The following is a 4,802-nucleotide window of genomic DNA, read 5'->3' on the forward strand; positions in this document are numbered from 1 at the left end:
GTGTAGCACAGAAGGAGCTTCACAGTCAGCTGCTAGATAGTATGTGGTACCAGCACTTGTTTGAGATAGGATGAAACTCCTTGCGTGAGTAATGTGTAGTGTGTTCCATCACTCCTCATGCTACAGCATCAGATTGGTTGCAGTCACCAAGAGAAGTTATCATTACTATTAATAATAACATTTGTAAAGCACAGCGTTAACCTAACAAATATCCTGGCACTATGTAAACCTTGCTGGGTCAGCAACAAAGACAGTTTCCTCCCTATTTATGATATATCAGTCATGTCCTTCCTGATATCAATCTAGCTATTTAGGGAAAAGCCATGTTTTTAGATCTGGCCTAAAGTGCATAAGACGCTTTGGCTTTGGTGGGGGCTAGCTGCGCATTGCACAGCTGAGCTACCATCACCTCAAAAGGTCCAACCTCCATACTTCACTTCCCCAAATTTTGGGATATTTAGTAGGTTGGCAGATAGCAGGTAGCATCTAAAGAAGAGGCCCGAACCTCACTCTTTGCCTAATATATATTTTCCTGTGTAGAATGCGGGCCCTCATACAGTCTGTAGAAATTTGGCCCGTATCATTTTGGGTGAACACCACTATATATGAAAAGGAGGCAGAAGTAATATACATACCTACCAATGAACAAAAATGTATTGAATGAGTTTGCCGGCATGAAACTAGATATGCTGCAACAAGTTAAATTAAGTGAACTAGTCCCCATGCACCAAAAGATTGGGGGCTCGATTAAGATCGCGGTTTTCCCGCATCCTCCGGGCCGGCGGAAGCCACCCCCGGCCCGGAGGATGCGGGAAAACCGCTGCGGAGGCACAAAAGACCCACCGCTAAATTAGGATGGCGGTGGGTCTCAAAATCCGTCCGCAGCTTTTCCGCCGCGGTCGTCTTCCGACCGCGGCGGAAAAGCTCTAACATGGCTGGCGGTGTCTATCAGACACCGCCAGCCATATTAGGATGGCGGAAATCATATGCTTTTCCACGGCGGCTTTTCCGCCGTGGAAAAGCATACGGACATTGACTTCGCGGGCCCGTTGCGGGCCCCCTTGGTGAAGGGGGGGTGCACATGGGGGTAACTATGGTACCCCCCTGCATTTGCGTGGACAAAGCGGCAGGCACCGCGCGGTGCCTGCTGCTTTGTGCACGCAAATGCCGTGCATGCATTCTTAACATTGCGGCGGGTGCAGCTTGAAGCTGCACCCGCCGCAATGTTAAAGATTGAGGATGTGACCGCCACCCTGGCGGTCACATCCTAATCTGCACGGAGTGACCGCCGCAGCCCCTGCGGACGGTCCCTCCTACTCTATGGTGGCCGACGGACTCAGGTCCCTCCGCCATCATAATCGGCCCCTTAATGTTGGTAAGAAAGAATGTTAGCACCAGGCATTTTAAGTGTCTCCCAGCTCTTTTACCACTGTAGTGCCTACTTTATTCATAAGGTACAATTTATCTTTCCATTCGAGGACTCAGTATGAGGGAGTTTTAATCAACAGGAACCCCATGTATCCCTTCTATATTATTGGAAGGTACACTATAATACTGAGCAATATATTATGGAATAATATCAGTATTCCTTGAATGTCATACCAGAGGAACCCCCTCCTAGTCCTGATTGTGGTGTATCCTTTTTGTTACATAAGCAGGATAATGAGGTGGGAATGGACGGAAAATGGAAAGTTGGTTTGAATGAATAAGAGGTGTTGTTATCCCTCACAACTGGAACTGACCATTTAAACAATTATAAAAGAATTGGATATTTTTTTATGTATCAAAAATGTTTATTGACTTTTAGAAACATTGGGACTACCACTATGAGAATAGCAATAGAAACATGTTAATAATACTTTTGTGTAATATAATAGAGTTGCATATTTTTTTGGTTTTGTACAGGGTGTATATTACTTTATTATCAAGAGGGACATGAAAATTGTTATTCCTGAAGAAGGTGGCTTATCAATATTTGGACTACCAAAACGTGTCAACGCTTCTTTCTTCCATGTTAAATTCAAGGAAATGTGAAGTCTAAAAACAACAGAATTTACAGACTCAGACAACATGTATTTAATCGAATCAATATATTTATGACGATAGATGTTGTCACTCGACTTGCCTCTCGTTTTAATAGCTGTTGGATAGTTTTTTAGACAATTAGATATGAACTATTGGATTATGTTTAACCTTTGAATATTCTTGTGGTTATGAATTGGGTTTTTTATGATTATATTTATTTTTTAATAAATGTGCATTAATATATATAGATATTTAATTTTTTGTTTGGGTCCCGTTTTAATAATTTGTTGTGGATATTTGAATATTGCATAAGTGAATGAGTGTATGATGTGATCAAGGATATAAAGTTTTCAAAGAAAATGTGTTTTTGAAGAAGTTTATTGTGCAGAAAGCAAAGAATTCTAAGTCACCGGGTCAGTTTATGCCCATGATCATTGGCATCCTAAAATCACACTTTTCGGTAGAACCTTCTCCTATGGAAGGGCACCCACACCAATAGAGGCACTATAGGGAAGTTTGAGAGTACATGGGTCAAGAGCATTGCATGATACACTTGAGTGAATGAGAGTGTATGCCCTGATCTTTTATGAAACTATTATATTTTAGAGGGAATGGCACCATCAATGTAGGAGAAAAACACCAACTGCATTTCCACAATAGATATCTCTGACATGCAGGGGGCATCTCCAGTCTCATGGATTTCTTTTGGGAAATGTGGAAAGCTGTTACATGTACAACCCCGTCCAAACTAGGAAGGCCTCTGCACTATGGCTAGATGGCAAACACCTATTCCAGTTATGTCAGGGGTGAACATCACTGAACTACAAAAGCGCTCCATGAGCTGTCTGTTCACTCTTCTTCATATCACCACTGGAAAAGTTCCACAGAGTGCTATGCGACCACCTCTTTGAAATCTGTACCCCAAGAGTTCATACAGTTCTATGGTGCTCACATTTTTTTTGTAAATGTGTTTTCATTTGCCCAGGCAAAAGGCAACAGCTTAATGGCTGCAAATGAAATGCTGGGAACTAATGGAGAAGTTTAAGTCCACCTGAAAAGGTTTCAATGCTATTATGGGACAATTGCCAACAATTAGAATAATGATCATGTAGCAGCGATGTGTGCTAGACCTTATGACGGCCAAGGAGTGAGGCGCATTTGCAAACGGTGAGGACAATAGAACTTTGCCGAAGGCAATATAAACTTTACATGATCTACAATGGAGAGTGGTGAGCGAAGGAGATGCCCCAGGTGAAGAGTTTAAGGGTCGGTTCGATTGGCTACCATCCTGGATGTCACAACTGGTTAAGGCCTTGTTGCCCCTCATTGTGGTCTTGCTTTGCATGCATTGTGTCTTTCAAATAGTAATGGGATGCTGTAAAAGAGTTAGGGCTAAAGTAGGAACAAGATCACCAGCATGGGTAAAAGAAGCCATGAGTAAGACATATCAGCTGACATTTAGTAAGGATCAGGAGTTAGAACAAGTAGTTGAACATGTGAGGAAACCTCACACAGACGAAAAACACCACAACTGCTATCAGCAGAAAGCACTGTGAAACTCTATGTAATCAAAGAGCAAATAAAGACAAAGTTTACACAAGGACTCACAATAAAGGTGTAGTTCAGAGAAGAGCAAAACACAAGATCAGCACGTTTAGTTAAATAGGTAAACATGACTAACAAATCCTTGAAGAACTTACCATGAAAGTGCACAACCACGTACTCCATTCCAATTATTAGCAGAGATGCGGTTCAGAAAATAAGTGGTCATAGGTAATTTTTAGTTAATAGTATAGCAAGCAAGATAAGAAAACCTGAGAATAGTACAACAGACATATACTTGAAGAGGAGAAGTTATGAGTTCAAGGATGCAGGTGGTGTGATGTTTACATGGAAATATAACCTTAACTTGTGTTATTCCGTGAATTTATTGTTGCTTCTAAGATGATATGTAATTTGTTAGTATATAAGAAGCTGCGTGCGTGTAGCAAATTGACACAGTTTTAAGTCCTACGGGCCTGACTGTCTTCTGGCTATATTTTAAGTAAACATTTTTTCAGTTGCCAATGACCTGTGTTTTTGATTTTTTTTCCTTTCCTTATCAACAGTATCAAGTAGCAACTAGCCAGATAGGATTGCATGACGGGCTGGTGATAACTCTTTATCATGATCCATGCTTGTGCTCTCCTTGCAAACTTGTCTTTGAGGAAAAACACCTGGTGTTAGCTACTTTAGATTAATTTTATGAATACTGCAAAAGAAAAAGTGGGCATCTCCATAGCCTGTAAGTGTGAAGAGACCAAAAGCTGTGTTCAAATTCTTCTCCCTCAAAGGACTCCTAAACGCTGATTGCACAAGGCACCACAAAGAAACTTGGGCACAACTAATGCATGCATGGAGACACCAGAAACCAGTAGAGCAGAGCTAATGTTAGATCTCAGGCATGTTATTGGGTTTTAATCCATATGTGTACTCAATTTAGGTGCCAAATACTAGTGTATAGTGAGTATACCACTTCACTGCATGACAACGCAATTGCACTAGGATCCACACCATATTATAATAATGTTTTTAACCAGGAGGGTTTGTATTAAGGAAGCAATGCACAGAAATCTGTTTGCTCTGTAGCTTACTGGCTAATAAAGCAGTTAGAACTTTCTGGAACCTACCTGACTTCCCAGCAAGGCCTTGCAAGATTTTAACATCTCATTGGCTGTTGTGGACACACCCCAACACCATGCCAATTGCTAGGTAATCAGTGTTGAGAGCAGCAACCT

Source organism: Lissotriton helveticus, chromosome 2_1 (genome assembly GCF_964261635.1).
Source record: "Lissotriton helveticus chromosome 2_1, aLisHel1.1, whole genome shotgun sequence".
In the NCBI taxonomy this organism is placed as follows: Eukaryota; Metazoa; Chordata; class Amphibia; order Caudata; family Salamandridae; genus Lissotriton; species Lissotriton helveticus.